Source organism: Neophocaena asiaeorientalis, unplaced genomic scaffold (genome assembly GCF_003031525.2).
Source record: "Neophocaena asiaeorientalis asiaeorientalis breed wild unplaced genomic scaffold, Neophocaena_asiaeorientalis_V1.1 scaffold134, whole genome shotgun sequence".
NCBI classification, from domain to species: Eukaryota; Metazoa; Chordata; class Mammalia; order Artiodactyla; family Phocoenidae; genus Neophocaena; species Neophocaena asiaeorientalis.
Genome location: NW_020185339.1, coordinates 11,896,200 through 11,919,203, shown reverse-complemented (window position 1 = coordinate 11,919,203; position 23,004 = coordinate 11,896,200). Strand labels below are relative to the sequence as shown.

At 38.7% G+C, this 23,004-nt stretch overlaps 1 non-coding gene across 1 annotated transcript; it reads left to right on the top strand.

Moving 5' to 3' along the window:
• Positions 1 to 10,868: 10,868 nt before the first annotated feature.
• Positions 10,869 to 11,072, top strand: LOC112394444 (small nucleolar RNA SNORA73 family). The gene has a single exon (XR_003002135.1). It is a non-coding gene; the product is annotated as a small nucleolar RNA SNORA73 family (small nucleolar RNA).
• The last annotated feature ends 11,932 nt before the right edge of the window (positions 11,073 to 23,004 follow it).

Here is a 23,004-nt window from a genome sequence, read left to right as displayed (position 1 = left end):
TTACCCAGGATCTCTCATGCATTTGCAGTCAGAAAATGCCTGGGCTGAAGTCATCTCAAAGGCTTCCTCACTTACAGTAGCTATTGGCTGAGACCTCATCTAGGGCTGTCTGCTGGAGCACCTAAATGTTTAGGCTTCCTCATGGTTTCTGGGTTCTAAGAGTGAGCATCCCCAAAGAAAGCCAGACAGAAGCTGTATAGCTGTTTATGTCCCAGCCTTGAAAGTCACATAACTTCATTTCTGTCATACTTTATTGGTTGAGTCAGTCACAGAGTTCTTCCCAGTGTCAGGGAGAAGAGATACAGATTCCAACTCTTGAAGAGGAAGTAGCAAAATCACACTATAAGAACAGGTGAGATGAGAGATGTTATTCCAGCCATCTTGGAAAAATATTGGGTTGGCCAAAATTTTCGTTCGTTTTTTTTTCCCATAAGATCTTACAGAAAAACCTAAACAAACTTTCTGGCCAAGCCAATACAATTTGCCACAGTTCACAACAATGCTATTATCATGTCCATTTACAAATGAGAAAACGGAGGCACAAAAAAGTAAGTTAACTTGCTCACAGACACATAGATAGTATGCATGAGAGCTAAGATTTAAATCAGGCAGTCTGATTCCAGGCAGTCTAAATTTTTGACCTCTAATCTATGCCATGCTATCTCTCTCTAATACAGCACATTCTTGTGTGAGTGTGTAAGAGAGAATTTAATTTTATCACACTTAATAAATCCTAAGATGACATAAAACATTTATAACTGGTCCTGGTACATACAGGCTTTCAATAAATATTAGTTATTTCCTAGCTGGAAGATGGGGATTCTTGCTATAACATGTATGGATGGAGAGTGAGGGGAAGAGGCATGAAGAAGAAGGGACATTCCAGGTAAAGAAGAGTAGTATTAAATTGGTTTCAAGAATAGATGAGTTTTCAGCCATAAGAAAGAATGACATAATGCCATTTACAGCAACATGGGTAGACCCAGAGATTATCATATGAAGTGAAGTAAACCAGACAGGCAAAGAAAAATATCATATGTTATCACTTATATGTGGAATCTAAAAAAATGATACAAGTGAACTTATTTATAAAACAGAAATAGACTCACAGACATAGAAAACAAACTTATGGTTACCAAAGGGGGAAGAGGGGAGGGATAAATTAGGAGGTTGAGATTAACATATACACACTACTATATATAAAATAGATAAACAACAAGGACCTTCTGTATAGCACAGGAAACTCTACTCAATACTCTGTAATAACCTATTATATAATGGATTCCACTGGAATCTTGCTGCCAGACCTCTGCTCAGTCCTTCCTAAAAATAGGGAACCTTTTCTTACACACCCCCAGAGAGAGGAGGGACTGTCACACTGGTCCTGAGGGACCCAGGGGCTGCTGGAGTCCTTAATCCTTTCCAGAACCATCCATCCCTAGAAAAGCACAGAACCTGAGTGCTGGGCCAAGTCCCTGGTCTTTTCTTACAGTTCACAGAGGCTTTTTAACCAATCTAAACCCAGGAAAGAAGATGCAGCAAAGCTAGAATGTGAGTATAACTTTAGTGGACCAATAATAAAATGCAAGAAGCCCAGGGGTGAGAAAAGTGAATTCTCTCAACATTGCTTCCTGTTTTCTTCCTCATGGCCCTCCAGGGAAAACTACCTTATTGCTTAATTTCTGCCTTTCCCCCTCATACATGCACTTTTGGGCCTTGTTTTTAATAGGTGGGAAAAAAAATACCACCCCACAAACCTGTATTTAAAAAGAAACAGAAATGACCGTGTGAAATTTGCCTCTGTCCAAACATTTCATCCATGTCTGTGTGAAGCTGTCTGTTCATCTTTCTATATGGGGTGGTTGTCTTTTCTTGGTCTGTTTTGGTCCCCTCCTTCGTGGACTTGTGCTTGGGATCAAATCTTTCTGGCCCATTATGATTTTGAACGTTTGACTTGGACCACAAGTGAATCTTTCTCCTGATGATGCAAATAAAAGTATAATTTTTAAAAAACCTATAATGGAAAAGAACCTGAATGTATGTATGTTTACTGAGTTACTTTGCTGTACACCTGAAACTAACACATTATAAATCAACTATACTTCAATTAAAAAAAAAAAAAAGAACAGATGAGTTTTGATTCCTTCATGGAAGTTTTCAGTAGGCTGAAACTCTCCCTAGTACAGCCAGAAGCAACTTTGGGTGTATTGTTCGGGGAAAAGGAGATGGACATCTCTTAAGCACTTATGTTGTGTCAGGCACTGAGACAGCTGCTGAACATTCATCAGCTATTTCAAGAGAAGAAATGGAAGGTTTCTAACTGGAAGAGATTCTGGTAGTATGTGCACAACTTAAATTCAAGACAAAGAAAATCAGGGGATTTTACATTTCGTCAACACCAATAAAACTTTCTTGATCCTCCCAGCAAGAATTAATATCTTCTATAGACTTTATGGTACTTTATTTGTACCACTATAATTGTAGTGTTTTTAATATTGGCATTTATCTATAGCTTGATCACTCTCAGAGACCCACAAATAAGCTTTGTTCATCTTCCTGCTGCCTGTAGGAAGGCAACATCTTGAATATAGTTGGGGCAGGCGTAAAAGAAATTAAAAATTGAGTAAAACGCTTGGTTTCAAGCATGAACTTGCATGTTCAAATAATATATTATTTCTGGTACAGAAGAGCAAGTTACCATAATTCAAAAAGAGTCATGTACCACAATGTTCATTGCAGCTCTATTTACAATAGCCAGGACATGGAAGCAACCTAAGTGTCCATCGACAGATGAATGGATAAAGAAGATGTGGCACATATATACAATGGAATATTACTCAGCCATAAAAAGAAATGAAATTGAGTTATTTGTAGTGAGGTGGATGGACCTAGAGGCTGTCGTACAGAGTGAAATAAGTCAGAAAAAGAAAAACAAATACTGTATGCTAACACATATATATGGAATCTTAAAAAAAAAAAAAAAAGGTTCTGAAGAACCGAGGGGCAGGACAGGAATAAAGACGCAGACGTAGAGAATGGACTTGAGGACACCGGGATGGGGAAGGGTAAGCTGGGACGAAGTGAAAGAGTGGCATTGACATATATACACTACCAAATGCAAAATAGATACCTAGTGGGAAGCAGCTGCATAGCACAGGTGCAACGACCTAGAGGGGTAGGATAGGGAAGGTGGGAGGGAGACGCAAGAGGGAGGGGGTATGGGGATATATGTATACGTATAGCTGATTCACTTTGTTTCTCAGCAGAAACTAACACAACATTGTAAAGCAATTATACTCCAATAAAGACGTTAAAAAATAAAATAAAATAAGTTATGTCTAATTGTTTTTCAAAAAAAAAAGCAAGTTTCTGACTTACATAATTGTATTCTGCCAATAACAAGCTTACTTAAGAAAACTTGACTCGCAATTCATAGTACTGGCTGGAAATTTATGGCACATTCTACACTACCAGATGTGTAAAAGTGCCATCAGGTGGTAATTTATTCAAACTACAGACATGATTCCTGACATCCTGAAGTCTTGATGATTCAGTGCTAGGTATCTTAGGTTTTCTTACCTTCTCCCTCCCTCCCTCCCTCCTTAGTATAAACTGCTACTGACAATGAGTAGAAATTCTAGAAAAAAAGAAAAACAGATTGAGGTGTTGCAACAAAGGTTGACTCACGAAAAATCGTTCCATGGGATTTGTATAGATACTCAGCATAGACTGAGACTCGCCTCCACACTGTGAGACCCAGTAATAGTACCATTACTAATGTAATGGCACCTCTTTCTTTGGCCTGAATTCAAACACAGTATGAAATCTAAAGATGATTTCCTCATTTCTGTTACTAATGAAATAGTATGTGGGCTATTTAAAATACATAATAGGGGCTTCCCTGGTGGCGCAGTGGTTAAGAATCCACCTGCCAACGCAGGGGACACAGGTTCAATCCTTGGTCCGGGAAGATCCCACATGCCACGCAGCAACTGAGCCCGTGCACCACAACTACTGAGCCTGTGCTCTAGAGCCTGCGAGCCACAACTACTGAGCCCACGTGCCACAACTACTGAAGCCCGTGTGCCTAGAGCCCATGCTCCGCAACGAGAAGCCACCACAATGAGAAGCCTGTGCACAACAAAGAGTAGCCTCTGCTCGCCACAACTAGAGAAAGCCTGCGCGCAGCAACGAAGACCCAATGCAGCCAAAAATACACAAACAAATAAATAAATTTATTAAAAAAATAAAATAAAATACATAATAGTCTTCATCTTGGTAAACTATAATTAAGTAACAAATGTGCAGAATCATCTTATTCTCCAATTAATTTTATGTGTGTATTGCTTATCTAGAATAACCAAAACTAACGTTAACAAGCATTTCTTTAACAACTAACAGAAATGGGAGACAATGAAAATAGCACTGTGTTGGAGATCCAGAAACTTGCCAATTCTGGTGCTACTCTACCAGCGACTCCCTATGTAGCCTCAATATGTTGCTTAGTTATGTTATTTTCCATCTCCATAGAGGAAACATTTGTTTTCACAGTTTTTAAAAACTATTTTTAATCTGTTCTATTGAGATAAAATCAAAATTCACCAATTTTAGCTGCACAAACCTGTGTTTTGACAAATGTATATAGTCTTTTAACAACCATCACAGTCAAGATATATATAACACTTCCATCACCCCCGAAAAGTTCTCTTGTGCCTCTTTGCAGTAAAACTACTCTCAGCCTCTAGCAGCCTACTTTTCATCATTATACTTTTGCTTTTCTAGAATTTTGTATAAATTAAATCAATCAGTATGTTGTCTAATATGTCTGGTTCCTTTCAACAGCATAATGATGTTGAGATTCATTAAGATTCATTTTTAAAAGACTATCACAGCCCACACTGAATGCAGGCACCTTTGTAGAAGATCAACTGATCATATATTTTAGAGTCTGTTTCCAGACTCTCTTCTGTTCCATGGAGATACATGCCTATCTTTAAGCCCATACTATGCTATTCTGATGACTATCACCCAAGTGAGTCTCGATATCAGGTGTAAGTCCTCCAATTTTGCTCACCTTTTGGATTTTTTTCACTCTTGTAAGTACTTTGAATTCCCATATACATTTTAGAGTTAGCTTTTCAATTGGACAGACAAGCCTGCTGAGATTTTCTATGGGACTATATTGAATATATAGGGGAGAACTGAGATCCTAACAATATTGAGTCTTCTGATCCATGAATATTGTGTATCTCCATGTGTTTAGTTGTTCAGTTTCTCTCAGCAATATTTTGTAGTTTTCAGTGTACAAGCATTGCACATTTTGGGTTAAATTTTCCCCAAATTCTTCTCTTTTTTTTTGCTATAGTAAATGGTATTTTAGGAAAATCAATTTTGTAGTCTGTACAGCTTTTAATTTTTATGTATTAAAGTTGTGTCTGTGACCTTGCTGACCTCCCTTATTAGTTCCATCAGCTACTTTTTTAGATTCCTAAGGATTTTTTTATAACATAGCTAACTAAATAATCTGCAAAAAAGAGTGAGCTTTATATTTTCCCATACAATTTGTAAGCTATTCAGTTATGAGTGTGAGACAGAGATCAGGAAACTTTTCCCCCCATAGGTAAATCCAATTGACTCAGTACTATTTTTGAAAAGGTATTTTTTTTCCCTTTGCAGTGCATTGCCACTTTGGTCATCATCAGGTGACTGTATGTGTGTGTGTGTGTGTATGTATGTATATACATATATATCTCTCACAGGATTTTGTGCTACAATTTTTTTTTAGAATTTTTTTTGCATTTATGTTCCTGAGAAATATTTGTTCATAATTTTGTTGTTTGTAATGTTCTTATCAAGTTTTTATATTTAGGCTATGCTGCTCTCAAAAGAGTTCAGCTACATTAAGTCCTTACTTGGTTTCCTTTCTTAGTTTTTTTTCTTGGATATGTTAACTGCTTTGAAATGTATTAGCTTCGATCTTTTGGGAAATGTTTCCTCTGTAAATCTCTTTTTCTTGTTTCTTTTGTTGCTCTCTAGGTGTTTTGCACAACCATCATCCTAGGGCTTTCTTCTGATCTCCGTCTTGGAATTCCCTTTGTTATTTTCTCTGGGCTAGATTCCCTGGGTCCTTGAGATTGGGAATGACATATACAAACTACTATATATAAAATAGATAACTAATAAGGACCTATTGTATAGCACAGGGAACTCTACTCAGTACTCTATAATGGCCTATATGGGAGAAGAATCTACCGAAGAGTGGATATATGTATATATATAACAGATTCACTTTGCTGTACAGCAGACACTAACACAACATTGTAAATCAACTATACTCCAATAAAAATTTTTTAAAAAAGCAATAATAAAATTAATTTTAAGGAAAAGTGCAAAAAAATTGCCTTTATTTGAAAGACATCAAAAAGGAAATGAAAAGAAAAGCTACAGAATGGGAGATAACATTTTCAATATATATAACTGATAAAGGACTTAAAATCTGAATAGAGAACTTCTGCAAATAAGAAAAATAAAATTAAATAGGATAATGGAAGAAAAATTGTGAGCACTCATGAAAAAAAATAGAAAATCCATATGACCAATAAACACGATAGAATGTTAAATCTCCTTAACTTTCTAGAAAACATTAAGCTGAAACTAAAATGAGATACCAATTTCTGTGCATATACCCTATGCTGGAAAAAATTTAAAACTCTGAATATACCAAGTTTTTTTTTTTTTGCGGTACACGGGCCTCTCACTGTTGTGGCCTCTCCCATTGCGGAGCACAGGCTCCGGACGCGCAGGCTCAGCGGCCATGGCTCACGGGCCCAGCCGCTCCGCGTCATGAGGGATCCTCCCTGACCGGGGCACGAACCCGTGTCCCCTGCATCGGCAGGGCGGACTCTCAACCACTGCACCACCAGGGAAGCCCTATTCCAAGTATTTTTAAAAATATGGAACAACAGGACTTATTCACTGTTGGTGAGTGTGTAAATCGGTGCAAATATTTTGAAATATTGGCAATATCTTCCATTAAATTTAAACATACACATGCCTCACAACTCAGAAATTCTAATCTTGGTATATACCCTAGGGAAATATGATTATATATGTCCCAGAAGATAGGCACAAGAATATGTATGTCAGCATTGACTGGTAACAGCAACAAACTGGAAACACAAATATCCATTAACAGTAGAATGGATAAATAAACTTGTGGTAAAATTTCAATCAAATTAATAATATAAATCAAAAAAATAAACTAGAGCAACACACAATAATGGGGATGGAATTAGCCAATATAATGTTAAATGAAAGTAGAAATTCTCAAAACAATGGGCAATGGATATATAGAGATGGGACTTCAAGGGTGCTGTTAGTGTTTATAGCCCAACTTGTTTGATTATTCTATGAATGTCCACTTAATAATTACTCATTATACTGTACATTTAAAAGTATTTTTCTTTATATATGCAATATTTTACATTTTTATGTTTATAAACAGTTTTAAATGAAAGGAATTCATATTGTACATGTCTTTATAAAGCACATACTGACAATAACATTATTAAACTTGACACAATAAATAAAAACTTCAAGATTTCATAACAAATATATTGTGTCTAAGAATTTAGGTCTTTTGCTATTTGTAATAATATTCAATGCTTTTTAGAACAGTACACTGCCTCCTCATGACTTAAGTGATAGTAAATTTAAAACAAAATTTCTTTTTTGACCTGCACATCTTAAAAGTTAAAGCCAACAGAGTTGGTGAAACTCCAAATATATGAACAACAGTTTGTGATATCTTTTAAGGTCTCAATTACAATTGATTTAGTTCATCTATTATGATAAAAATACACATTATTATTATTTCATAAGTATAAGTTAATAAGGATAAATTATCCATTAGGGAAAGAATGTTTTCTATGACTCTATTTTTAAAAATGGGACAGATTAATCCTATTAGTCTGAGAGGCCACTATGTAATATTGGCCATGCATTCTAGAATACTTTGTTTTGTTGGCATAGATGATTAGGAATGTACATAGAGACATCTTTACAGGTCTGTTCAGTCAAAAGCAAGTAATTTTTTTTCTCAGAATTGACTGAAATGATTAGTGATCTACATGCTTTGAGATTTTGTAGTTCATTTGTGCTTTTGGGGAAAGAAGAGAAGTATGGCAGGAAAAAACACAAACTTTGGAATCATATAGAACTGTGGTTCTGGGCAAGTTACCCATTTTTCTGAGCCTTAATTTCCTTATCTATAAAAAGAGGGATAATATTAGGGACTTTTCAGGTTTCTTGTGGGCATTTACAATGAAAAAGTAATTTATGACATATGATAAACACACAATAAACATCAGTTACCCACTTTCCAGTTACGATCTTTTCCAACCCTTTGACTGTGTATCTAATTTAAATGGAAATTTTTCTATTTAAAATTTAGTATATTTGCATCATATAAAAATATTTCACCCAACTAATTTTGGAAATGCTAGAAATAGAAAATAATATTAAAAAGAAACAATGTTACAGTCAGGCATTTTTACAAACACATGCACATATGACAAACTTCAACTGGTATCCAATTCAATGGCATATATTGATTACCATTTCCTTTCTTCAAGCTATTTAGGAAAAAGGCACAAATCTATCTTGAGGAAAATCTGATGATCCTCAACCATTCTAAGGCCAACGGAGGTGGTTTCTAATATTATGAATTCCACTAACTAGTTATGTGACTTTGTACAGTTCATGTGTCTTCTCTGAGTATCAGATTTCTTAACTCTAAAATGGGGCTAACAATATCTGCCTTGCCTCTTTTACAAGATTCTTATAAGGATCTAAAGAGAAAAGAGAGGACTTCTCTGGTGGTCCAGTGGTACAGAATCCACCTTACAATACAAGAGACGCGGGTTCGATCTCTGGTCAGGGAACTAATATCCCACATGCTGTGGGGCAACTAAGCCCATGTGCCACAACTACTGAGCTCGTGTGCCTCAACTAGAGAGCCTGCGTGCCACAGCTACAGAGCCCACCCACCCTGGAGCCTGTGCGCCATAACTAGAGAAGAGGAAAAAATCCACATGCCGCAACTAGAGAGAAGGCAGCGCGCCGCAACAAAGAGCCTGCGCACTGGAACGAAAAATTCCGCATGCCTCCACGAAGATCCCACGTGCTGTAACTAAGACCCGACGCAGCCAAAAATAAATTAAATAAATAAATAATAAAAAATAGAGAAAAGAGTGAAAAACGACATCTAATTAGGAACCTACATCCCTTTGATTTAATTAAAAAATAAAAGATATCTGGTAACACTGGACAAGAGAAAAAAAGGGAGCATTCACTTTAAATACAAAATAAATTTCCTTCTGAAAAGTCTTTTCTAAAACACAGAAAGGATTTTAAAATATAAATAACCTACACTTTACATCAGCAAACCTTACAGATTTCGGAGTAGAAAATGGAGCCAAGCCCTGGGTAATTCACAAAGTCCTCTGAAACACAGTGTTTCATCTACAAAATAAAAGGGTTAGAATAAAAATTTCTCCAAAGTTCTTTCCAACTTAAACTTTCTTACGATTTCATTTAAGGAAGAGCTTTAGGGCTTCCCTGGTGGCGCAGTGGTTGAGAGTCCGCCTGCCGATGCCGATGCAGGGGACACGGGTTCGTGCCCGTGTCCGGTCTGGGAGGATCCCACATGCCGTGGAGCGGCTGGGCCCGTGAGCCATGGCCGCTGAGCCTGCGCGTCTGGAGCCTGTGCTCCGCGGCGGGAGAGGCCACAGCAGTGAGAGGCCCGCGTACCGCAAAAAAAAAAAAAAAAAAAAAAAAAGGAAGAGTTTTAGTAATTGGAAAATGACCGACACTTTACATCAGCATAATAAAATCTCTTTGTGAACCAGAAGGCAGGATAAAATAAGTGAGTGAAACAGAACCTGAAATATTAGACTAGTTTAATCAGAATTACCAATTTTAATGGTTGCAAATCTACAAAACATCTGTACAATGCTTCTCTCTAAATGAAACAATCTAGGTGAAAGCATTTTGGAAGCCATAAGATGCTATGTGAATGTAAAGTATTATTGACATCATCATCTTTTTTACTTGAGCCCATTTCAGCTGCACCAGGCATCCAGGATGGGCATGGAGGGGAGGAAGGAAGAGGAAAGAGGAAGAGGATTTGCTTTTCTTGTGTTCTAGTTTCCCCTTGTTCCCTGAGCATGTATGTCTGTGATATAATACACGCATTTTTTCCCCAAACATTAAAAGGTAGTTACTTCCTAATACATAAATAGACAAATAGACAGTTAGGTCTTTTTGTGTGTTTAGGCTAAAGATATAGTTACTTTAATTTCTCATTTCTTGATTTGAGACATTTTTAAACAAAGCAGGTGGTAGGGTATGTATTTTACCATTGTATCCAGTATTTTCCATACACTAGCTTATTTCTTTTCTAAAATAAGCTATCATTTGAATAACTGGAAAGTGCTTTAAAATAAGAATTGCTAGTTATGAGTCACTGCAATGATAGACAGCTTGACAGTGTTATTTGCATTTGGCCATGAGAGAAACTGAGGGGATTGAGACAGAGGTAGAGCAAGAACTAGACCTCCCAGGCTGTCTGAAGAATGCCAAACCTCTGGGAAGGAGTAATAGAATTGTAGTTTGGAAGATGCCTGAAGATGGACAAACCTAGCTGCCTAGGCACCTAAAAATCCTCAGCAGATAAATCTGTGTCTTCATGACCTGGCTCAAGGGCTTATTGGAAGTTGCTTGTTTAAATTGAATGTTAATTTGCAAGAACCTTTTGGGAAATCACTGTGACCAATTACGAATGAGATCATTAAGAAGGAAAGCTGGGACCAACGTGGATACCCCGGGAGGTCACTCTCCCCGGGCTCTGTCCTGGTGGCGTAGGGGAGCATAGGGCTCTGCCCCATGATGTACAGTCCCTTTCCACAACGTTGGAGATGAAGCTGGGCCTTGAGTCTGCACCTGCATATTCCTACAGCTTCTCAGAGTCCTGTGGACAACGACTGAGGAGACAAACCATGCAGGAAACAGCTCTCTAGAGCAGCATATCTGAATCTAGGTTGATCCGAAGTGAATGAAAAATTTGTTTTAATCAGTTTGGGTGTACTACTGGATTAAAGCTCTTACCTGCCTTGTTTTGCAAAAAAAAGAAGGACAGCTGGGCTTAGCATTTGCTTGAAGTCGTATTTTCATCAGAACTCATCTCCCTCCTAAAAGAATGATTGTTAAACAGTGCATCTTGGCCTGGGGATTGGGGTGGAGGTGGGGATTGGAGAGAATCTTGCTTTCCTTTTTTTTTTTCTCCTCTAATTTCTAGCTATTATAGCCATGGCTAAGCCATTAGTCAAACTCCCTCATGGTAAAAGAGGGATAATGTCAACATTAAAAGCTCCAGAGCAAATAAGTAATGTATTTATTTCCCTAAAGTTTTCCTAAAATTACCTGCTCAGCTCAGCTCAGGATAGAGGACTTGCAGCTTGAAATACAAGTCTTTTTCAAACTCAATTTGAGAATCTCTCTTGTATCCTCTGATAACTATAAAAGGAAACCAATGGGTGCCATTCAAACGTGCATAACTAAACAGTAATGTTCAGAGCTACTGTGGCCTGGAGAGGTTTGAATGGCATTACCCAGCAAGTTCCATAGTCTGACCCAAATGGGAGAAGGAAGATTAAATTGCTGAGTGGGGGAGGGAAGCTGCTTTCAATTTTAACTACAATCCAGAAAACTCTCTCCCTGCTATAAGAACATTAATCCTTCACAAACAAGAAGAGTTAACAACCAGTTAAATGGTAGCACAGAGCATTACATAGTGATTCCTGGGGTAAACAAAAAAAAACTAAGAAACATCAGTGATCAGGACTTTGAAGCAAGAGGTGGACATTCCAACAAAGACTATATAAGAAGAAACGAGTGAATCGGGGAACCTAAGAAATGGACCCAGACTGAATCAAGACAATACATGATACTATCAGAAACCCCTGTATTGTTAGGATGGTTTATTGTGCTCCAACTTTACGTATATAGTAGGGTAAAAAAATAATTAATTGTTATCTTAAGAGTGAAGTAAAGTTACTCTTAGGGAGGGAACTGCCTTTGGTAAGAAAATAACATGGTAACTCATCTTGGGTGTAGAAGGTGAAGCTTTGCAAACATTTGGAAGCAAGCAGCAAAGCAGAGTCAAACTGCTCTGCCCAAGAAGTTTAGGAATTTATGATCCTGCAAACCGTGAGTGGGTAAAGGAAAGGCTTTTAGAGCAGAGGCAGAGAAGGCTGAACTGCATGGTGGGAAACTACAAGGAAAAGGGTCCAGTGAGAAAATCCCTGCAGTGGTGCAAGGGAGATTACCAGGAGCCTTTTAAGAACAGAGATGCTAATAATTAATTCTAAATTGTTTAAGGTTTTCCAGGCTCTGTTATCCCAAACTTTTAATACAGGGATGGGAAGCAGGGTCTAACAGGGAGCAACGCAGTGCAAAATAGTGGAAGCAGGAACTCAGAGCCAGGGGGACTGGATGAAACGTAAATACTTTCTCCCCAGCCTTCCAGCACCCCGAAGAATCTCTGGCGAGATGACGGCAGCTTCCACCTCAAGCATCTGAGTCTCTCTTCTCTGCACAGCAAGTGTGGAGAAAATGCTCCTGGGGTGCTCTCGACCATGGGGGAAGGTTAAGAGTGAGGGTGGGTGGCTCACCCCGAGAGAAAATTTTGAAGTGTGTTTTACATTGTTTCTGCAGGAGTCCCCCGTGGGACTGAGCCCTGTTTGTCCAAAGTGGTCATATGCTCATTATCATACTCTTTGGATTTTCTACTTTTCTGGTCTCACTTTCCCCACTCCTATACTTGTGCTTCCTGCCATCACCTCTCAGGGATTACCTGCACCCGAGTTCTTAACTCAGCTTCTGCTTTGGAAGAAAACCAAACTTAGACACCCTCCCACCCTTGTCCCTGACCACACTATTCTAATCCTAGAGGCAGCCACTTATACCAGTTCCTTACCATCCAAAAGTATCCTTTGCACAGTCAAGCATTTAAGTATTATGTATGTGTGTACATTTATATATATATATAGCATACGCTTTTAACAATTTTCAATTATCCAAAATAGAAAAAAATCCACACCCTACACAACAGTCTAAGATAGCAATGTCTCCTTTATAAAAAGGTACATCTGAACTTGAAAGAGAATAAATCTTATAATACTGTTAATCACATTTAAAATCAGGCGTAATGCATGCCATGTAGTCTCAACTGTGTGGCCAAGGAGTGTTCGAGGGCTCACCATTCACTAGTGGCTTGCCAGCCACTATACTCATCTTCCATCCGTGCCTTCACATTTTGTTGTACATACGTGAAATACGTAGCACACTGGACTTCCTACCAAAATTGTTCTTATATTTGAGGTAATCATTTCAAGTATTTATTGTCAAGGACTGAAATTTTACATAAAATTGTCTTAAAACCAAGAAGTTTAACAAAATTGGATTTTAATGGTGCTATGTCTGAAAAGTTATTTTAACATTCAACTGGTCTGTTAGCTGTGCTGGCTATCCATGTGCTGAACCAGAAAAACTAAATTAGCTCTTTGTAGCTTACTATTCCTTCTGTTAGGACATGTGGTCTTCTCCAACATATGAATGCAACATTTACTATAACACTTAATACTCCTTATTGTTAAATTGGAAGAGATTGCTTTCTTCTGAAGCTAAATCTTACTACTGCTTGCCTAAAGATAAATTTTTCTAAAGGTTTATCCTATGATGAATATGCTGTGATGACTTATAAACACACACACACACACACACTCATGCATACTGTTTTATAGGTACCATGGGAATTCAAAATGGAACGGGTACCACTAGCAAGGCAAGGATAACAACTAGCCGTTTATCTTTTGTCATTAAGTTTTATAGAAACTATTTACATTCAGCACAATTATATTCAGCTGACTGAGCTTCACAGGAACTACTTTTTTCACCTTATAATGAGTCAACATATTTTAAAGGGGGATGTTCAAAATCAGCTATGTTTCCATGGTTTCTTTGCTTCTTTGAGTTCTTGGGAAATACTTTTGTATTTTCAGATGTATCTTCACATTATTTTTAAATGCCAAGCATACATGAAATAATAGCTGCATTCGGAAGCAAATATTAGGACCTCATTTTAATGTCCTGCCTATTACAGGCCAATGTTTCAAACTAGGTATCATTTTTCCATCCAGATATGCTTTTTGGCCAGTTCCCTACTTAGCAATTTTAGGGGCATCCTTTCTTCACCACCCCACTAATATACGCTGGGCACTGATTTCATCCTAACCTTCCATATCAAAACTTGCTCTTGGGAAATGTATCTGGATCTAATTCACTCTTCCATGTAACTTAGTGATATCATTTGTTTCTTGGAAAATTGGGAGCCATGGGGGGAAACTTTCTTTTTTTTTTTTTGGAAAATGGGGGCCCAGAGGGGGAAATTTTTTTTTTTTTTTTTTTTTTTTTTTTTTTTTTGCGGTACGCGGGCCTCTCACTGCTGTGGCCTCTCCCGTTGCAGAGCACAGGCTCTAGACACTCAGGCTCAGCGGCCGTGGCTCACGGGGCCCAGCCGCTCCAAGCACGTGGGATCCTCCCGGACCGGGGCACGAACCCGTGTCCCCCGCATCAGCAGGCAGCAGGTGGCAGGCGGCCTCTCAACCACTGAGCCACCAGGGAAGCCCGGAAAAATTCTTTTTTGAACATAAAAAATTTAGGGGGCTTCCCTGGTGGCACAGTGGTTGAGAGTCCGCTTGCTGATGCAGGGGACATGGGTTCGTGCCCCGGTCCGGGAATATCCCACATGCCACGGAGCAGCTGGGCCCGTGAGCCATGGCCGCTGAGCCTGTGCGTCCAGAGCCTGTGCTCCGCAACAGAAGAGGCCGCAACAGTGAGAGGCCCGCGCACCAAAAAAAAAAAAAAAAATTTGGAAGCTTGGGGGAAATTTTAAATATATTTATAATTTTTATTGAATAGTCTCAACATGGGTTTATAACATGAAATGTTTTTAGTTTTCTCTAGTCACTTTTTTCAGTCATGCTCTGTCTAGTGCCAGCTCCTTACTCATTATGGACACATCTTGGAAATGTGCCATACCTTCCACTAGAAGTCCAGGTCTGTTTAAGCCTCTCATCTCATATGGGCTTAAATGACACTTGCTAATCTTCCCACCCACTCCTCTTCCCTCTCCCCAGTAGACCAGGCTTGTGGGTGAAAGATCTGCAGTGGGGTGAAAGAATGGTCTGATTCTGGTTACTCCTTCCCTTCTGTATTTCAACAATCAGTTCCTCCGATTTGGGAGGTCGAAAGGAGAAACAGGAGAGGCAAAGATCTTGTGGAGTAATTGGTCACCTGCTCGTGGTGGGGAGGCAACTAAGGTCTTAGTCAGGCTCAGGTCCGGAATCTCTACTCTGCTGATATAACAGTCTCCATAGAGATTCTGTGCATGGCTCTCTTGGGAAAGATTTCAACTTTCTCTCAGCTTCCTCAGCCCCTGGGGCCCTCAAAGAGGGGCCGCCTGGTCTCCCTTTAGTCTCTCTCAATTAGTCCATGTACCAGTGTCCCCCAACCCTACCCCCCACCGCAGAGTGGTGCATCTCCTAACCTCCTCCCTGGGAGTCTTGGGAACTGGAATGGGTGACTCTCTCCTCTTCTAAGGCATACCACATCACCATCTGTTACCACGTCTCTGCTGCCAAGTATTCCGCCAAGTCTTCTCCTTTTCAGAAAATACACTGGCCATAAAAAGGAACAATTTTTATGTATAACCACAAACTTCAGGGAGTGTGCCTCACATTCTCCCAGGAACTCCCCTACCATGCTCCGTGCTGGTCCAATAGCACCAACAGGGTAGGACTGCAGTAAGAAATAAGATTCTTCTCTCCCATCTTAGATCACCTCTCACTGCACTTACAGAGCTCCATAAACCCCTCCCATAATGTCTTTGTGGTGCACAGAATTATCAGGGCACCCCCAATATTCTTACCCCTTGTGTACATGTTTTGTGTAATGCTCTCCTCTTGAGTGGGCAGAACCTGTGAACACGATGGGATATTACTCCTTGAATGGGTTATTAATGAGTTGACTTCAAGTTCATCAAAAGAGAGGTATCTGGGTGGACCTGATCTAATCAGATCAGCACTTAAAAGACACTGGGCCTTCCCTCCCCGAAGGCAGAGAGATCGGAGGTGTGAGAGGGCCAAGGGCAGGGACCACATGGTATGGGCCTGAGAATGGCCTTTAGAAGCTGAAAGTAGTTCTAGGATGAGAACAGGTAAGCCAGTGGGGACCTCAATCCTACAAGCATACAGAAATGAATTGTGCGGACTTTCTGAGGAAGCTTGAAAGCAAACCTTTCCCTAGTTGAACCTCTAGATGAGGACACAGTCTGGCTGATGCCTTGATTTTAATCTCATGAGACTTTGAGCAGAGGACTCAACTAACCTGTACGCAGGGAAACCGTTACATAATAAATTCATGTTGTTTGAAGCCATTAAGTTTGTGGCCATTAAGCCATTTGTTATGCAGTAATAGAAAACTAGTATATCCTCTCTCTTCCCTGTCTGTTCCTCTTATTTCATCTTAAGGTGGGCGTCAGTGCTGGCATGATATCTAGGAGGTAGCAGGGCCAGTTAACAATCTCATAGCAAGCCTAGAAATATCTGGCTTAATTTCTTGATGACTCTCTTCAGAATGGAGAAATGTGGGATTATTGATACTTCTTTATCCTTAGGTAGGATCCTTACAATCCCAGAGCATCAACACATTAAATATATACAAATGTCTTGTTATATATGAACGACTGGATATTTTAGTAGCTTTCTTATACTGTCCAGTTCTAACTAGAACGTGTGTGTGTGTGTGTGTGTGTGTGTGTGTGTGTGTGAAAGAGAGAGCGGCAGTGGGGCTTGGCTTACTCACAAAATTAATACATGATAAACATTTTTCCATTACAAAGTACCATACATTCAGGCATTAAAATGTTGCAGCATTCACTCAACCTTTGTTGAGAAACCCCTGTGTCCAGTCTTTGAATTTGCCCTTAAATATCTATAACTGGTGACAAATTGAGCTCAAGTAGCTGAAACTCAAGGCATCTATTCATTCAACAAATATATATTGAGCGTCCAGGAGATAAAACCTGGATAAGGGATAGACCTCATCTTCTAGGAGTTTAGCATCCTGGAGATGGTCAAATACATAAACAAATATTCCAAATACAATGACAGATGTGGGCACACCATCAGCGTCTGGCAGTGCAAGGATTACTTTGTAGGGGACTCTGTCTAAGCCAGGCAGGGTATGCAAAATTCTGTGTATGTGCATTTAGGAGAAAAGAGTCCATTACTTTATATTTTTCTAACAAATCCACGTTCAGGTTTACAAAGGAGAGTGCCCTAAGCAGAGAGAATAAGATATGCAAAGACAAAGAGATGACAGTATATTGCCTGGTCCAGTACAGGTTGACGTCATTACCTCACAGGGTATGGACAGGGCCTTCTGGCAATTTTTTACTGTTACTGCTCTGGGAGAAGTTCATAAATATGTAAAAACAATAAAATCCTGAGAGGAGAGCCAAGCAAAAGATTTTCTAAGCAAGGTTTTCTTTTTTTCTTCTTTCTTTCTTTTGGCCACGCTGCACGGCTTGCAGGATCTTAGTTTCCTGACCAGGGCTTGAACCGGGGCCCTGGCAGTAAAAACACTGCCAGGGAAGTCCTGCAAGGTTTTCTAAGTTTAGAATGAGCAGTATCACACAGGCAAAAAGCCCACTCACTTTCAGAAAAGCAAGAGACAAAGAAAAGAAGCTTTCCTAGTACAAATTTTGCTCCATCGAACCAGCTTTTAACCATTGGAATCTTCTTTTGGTATGTCACTTTATCTTAATTTTAATTTCATTAAATTTTTAAAACTGGACTGGTGCCCAACTTGAAAGATAATTCTTTACCTTTTCATATTTTCACTTTTTATTTGTTGATTGGATGCAAATTTTTATTGCAGAAAATAAAGGAATCTGAAACAGGAGAGGTCAAGAGGGAGGGATTCAGTCTGTTCAAATGTGTTACAAGTGTTCTGTAACATACTTGCAGAGCCCCAAACTGTATTACTGGACCAAGCCTCTGCAAACAAATGGGCATCCTACAGCAAGGTAAATTTCCACCATTCACTCCAAAAGGTGCTGCTTGTTTTACAATCCTGATGCTATAGCAATGTTATCGTCAGTGATAGTTTTGCATTCGATTCCAATTACTACTTTCTAGATTCAAGTCATTTGCAAGAGCATGATTTTGTCTAATGAAACAGCAGTTGAAAATTTTTAAAGTTCCTCTGCTTTATTTCTAAGCCCCTTCTTCGTTTATAGTAGATATATTCCTAAGAGCCCAGTGAAAAAATCTAATATCACATATATTTCTATATTAACAACTTTCCTATTGCATAAAAATATTTGACTTCATTGGAAACAAAGACCAAAAAGCAATGTGAGCACCTTATGTTAGATATCTGATTTATCATCCTCAAAACACTGTAATTATATAATTATAAAAGTATATACTATAATTATAATCAAAGAAGTTATAGTGAAATAGTATAATTATATTCTTAAATTACAAATTATGCATAGAAATACATCAATAGTTTAATGAAAATTCCTAAAATTATTAACCTTTTCAGAGATTATTTTCTTTTAATAGTGATCAGAACTTCAAAATGAAGTTAATAAATATGGAATCTGAGGCGTGAACCAACTTTTTAAAAAATCAGCCTTCTTAAAGCCCTGGAAGTCCTCACTCATGTGATGCCCACTCCATGGGTGGATAAGACTATCTGCATGATCAACAGGCCAGTTTCCCGAACCTTCCCAACTGCGTGTCTGCTGCTCGTCTGCATAATCGATCAGAGAAATCCCATAAACCACGTGACTTTATATATATCTGCATGTAGATCTGAAATGAGCAACCCCAGCATAGCGCTCAGAAATGCCCCACAGCCCATAGCTACATAACCAGGATTTTCAAAGTCATGGCTCATCTCACTAATCTGATTCTATTTCATCAAGTTTCCAGGGCTGTTTAGGACCTAACTGTGACACTACTGTCTCCTCCCAACCATCCCATTCTCACATTACAGGAGCGCTTTGAAAGGGCTGCTCTGATTCTAATGTAGCTCCCCATTCTAATATCTCATTTACTCATGTAAAGAATTCACTGATCTGGGTCAATATTATGTCAGATCTCGACCTTCTTCCACACCTCAATCTCAAGACAGTTCCCTTTCCTGTGGAGAATACTGACCTTGCTGTCCATTGGAATAAACAGTGGTGGTACAATGTTGGGCTAATTTTATACATTTCATGAAATGCCTTCTACTGGCTAGAGATTTTGTTGTTCATGGACTTAAATATCAGTGTAAAGAGACATTTATCCCTTTCTCTTTCCTAAATTTTGTGCTTTTTGAACCAGAAAAACTCCTAGATATAGCCTGTGAAGAAAAATTCGAATCACCAAGCCAGCCAGTTTTTATTTGCAGTATTCTGTAACTCAGAGGCCCCTGCTGTGCATCTCTCAGAACACTGCTGATCTCTATTTGAGATGAAAGGTTGTTAACGATTTTGTGAGGAGTGTCCCAAAGCACTTATTTTTATGGAAGGAGTAAGCCACACAAAGTTACTGTATTGCAGAGTTATTGTGACGATCTCATAAAATAATATATACGAAGTGCTTAACACCGTGCATGGTGTGTAGCAGGTGCTCAATAAACAGATGCTGACTAATTAAGTCTTAGCCGAGTTGGCCAGGCAAAGGTCTGTCTCATGATGTCTGTTTCCTCTGTGACAAGCTAAGGGCGTCTTAGTTCTTCATCACAGGAAGACTTCAGTATATTTTGCACACTGGTCACTCTTTCCTTATATTCAGTTTTTAAAAGCTATTGAGATACAACTGATGTACAATAAACCGCACATATTTAAAGTATAAAATTCATTTAATTTTAGCATATGTATATACCTGTGAAACCATCTCCACAGTCAAGATTATGAAAAATTCATTATCTCCAAAATTATCTCTTGCCCCTTGGTAAACCACCCCTTTCTACCCTGCCTCCTTCCCTCAGTAATGACTGATCTGCTTTATGTCCCTATAAGTAATAGTTTACATTTTATAAGACATTTACATGAATGGTCTCTAGACGCTGAGGGCCTCAGTCCTACAAATGCAAGGAACTAAATTCTACCAAAAATTGCAGGAGCTTGGAAGAGGACCCAAGCCTCAGATGGGATTGTAACCCTGGGCAACACCTTCATTATAGCCTGTGAGACACTGAGGAGAGAACCCAGTGATGCTGTGCTCAGATGTCTGACCTACAGAAGCTCCGAGATAATAAATGTGTATTGTTTTAGGCTGCTAAGTTTCTGGTAGTTTGTTATGCAGCTATAGAAAACTAGTGCACTGCCACAACAGGGACTCTAGTCAGGCTACCATTTCTGAATATTTTAAACTGTTCCATTATGTTCTAATGAGAAGTTTTCCACCAAAGGGTCTAATACCATTGTTATGGTAGCCTTCCTCAACTGCAGCTAAAAATGTTAACTGCAAATTCCATTGACGATGGCATCGGTCTGCCAAGATACTGCAGCTGCCTTTTTATTGTTCACAGGCTCTCTCCAGTGCATTTGATCATTCTGATGACTGATCACATCTCTGCATATGTTAGTCAAAGACAGATGAACTGGAAAGCATTTTTTTTGAAGGTTGGCACTAGGACTAAAAGAATGATGGGTATCAGAACTCTTTCTTTGAATCTCCTTTTCCTCTTTTGTTCCCTCACTCTTAGATCCAAATGAAGCTGAAAATACAACGCAAAGCCAAGAAGCGTCCGTAAGATACACTTGACAGTTCTAACTGACATTTCCCACTGCAGGTGAATTCGGTATCTCTACACGCCTACTCTTCTGGGCGAGCAAGGCCATGAATACCTGCTCTCAGGCTGGTCTAGAGAAAAATGTTCTAAAACTGTGTCATTGGTGTACATACTGCTAGAATGCAGCCATTCTGATACTTTCACATATACATTTTAAAATTCTGTACAATGTTTTGATGACAGGAAGAGACTTTAGACACAAGCGACCTGAGTTCTACTCCTGCATCTCTCAGTTCCTTGCCATACACTTCTGTGTAAGTCAGCTAACTGCTCTGAGCACCAGAGTATTTATCTGTGAAACAGAGATGAGATATACCATCAATTGTAATTGTGAAGTTCAAGTGAGATCATGTATGACATGCATTTAATGATGACTGGCATAGGGCTATTAATGTTATTAATATTTTAATATATAAATATATTAATAGTGGAGAGTCTTAGACTAATTTTAAAATTTGCATATTAGTAGACTCATGTTAATAAGTACCATTTATTAACTATCTATCTATTATTTGCAAAGTTTAGAGCAAGAGAAAGGGGAAATTCTAGGTTAGAGTAGTATTTCTCAATCACAGCTTCTTTTTAAAGAAAAATGTTCGGGTGTACCTCTTTGTTAATTTGAACAATTTTTATTTTAACACCACACACACACAGCTGTACCATTTCTTATGAAGTGTATTACAGATGATAGATTTATTGATTTGTTCATTCCACTTGACCACAATAATAATAATTATGATTTGACTGTTAGGTACCATCCTATGCAATTTTAATGTCATCCCATTTAACCATCTACAGCCGTAGTAAGTTCAATTATTATCCCTAACAGTCCAATTAGAAATAAAAGGGGAAAAGGCTCAGGAAAAAGAACAGAGTTAGAGATATATATTGAGAACTGATAGTTAAAATTAAGATCATGAATATGAAACTTGAAGAGTTAAGAAAACTGACATCTGCTCCGCCACATATAAGGGATTTACTAAGACATATATACCAGAGCACGGTTTGAACCACAGTCTCTCTGACCCCAGGATTGTACACTTTCCAATACTTTGTATTAAAATTGAATCAGAAGTCAGGTCTGGTTTTATTCATAGTGGAATTAATAAGCTCCAGTGTTTGAACACCACCATTTCATCCATGCTGTGAAAAATCTGAAACAGTCTAAAGAATAGTTGGGACACCTAATGTCTGCCCTTGTTAGGTCTAGGGGGAAATTACCATTGCAGTCAAGGAGATGTGAATCTAGATTTAGATGCTCTGTTCTTTTTATCTGTGTGGATTCAGTGAAAGACCATTGTAGAAAGCAAAGACAAGAAGAGAGCTGTTTCTAGAAAGCAAGTCTAGAAAGGAAGATTAAAAAAATAAATGCTTATTGGGGAGACAATCCTTTGGTTTCTGTAGTTTCCAACATTCTTGTTCACAGATGTCCTATTAGTTTTGTGGTCTATGGAAATGTTATAAAATCTTCAAGACCAAGAAATGTATGTTGATCTTTCCAGGAGGTTAATTACTCTGCCAAACAAAATAGAAGTTCTTCAAAAATGCTCTGCCACTTTGGAATCCATGAGCACCAATTAAGTTCATACTTGGTTATTTCCTTCTAAGAAGGGAAAGCAGAGAACAGTTATTGAGTGATAAAGTGAAAGTCACCCAATGTCTGTAAAGCAGGTGAACAGCGATGCCAACGTCGTACAAACATTCTTAGTTGGGATCATGGCTGCTCAGTTAAAGACCTCATTCATTTTCTAGCCTTCCTTACAGTGAGGTGTGGTCATGTGATTAAGTTCTGGCTAATGTAATAGGAGCATAAGTGATACAAAACTCTCAAGTCATGTGTTTAAGAGAAAGAAGGTACTTTCCCTCTCTTAGTTCCTGCTTCGCAGCAGCTATCACGTAAGTGTGATGACTAAAGCTCAAGAAGTCATCTTCAACCACAAAGTGGAAGTTGTCTCAAAGCTGCCTTTCCTGCTCTGGACCGCTTTCATCTGGCCTACCATGGAAGACAGAAATAGGCTTATCTTGTTT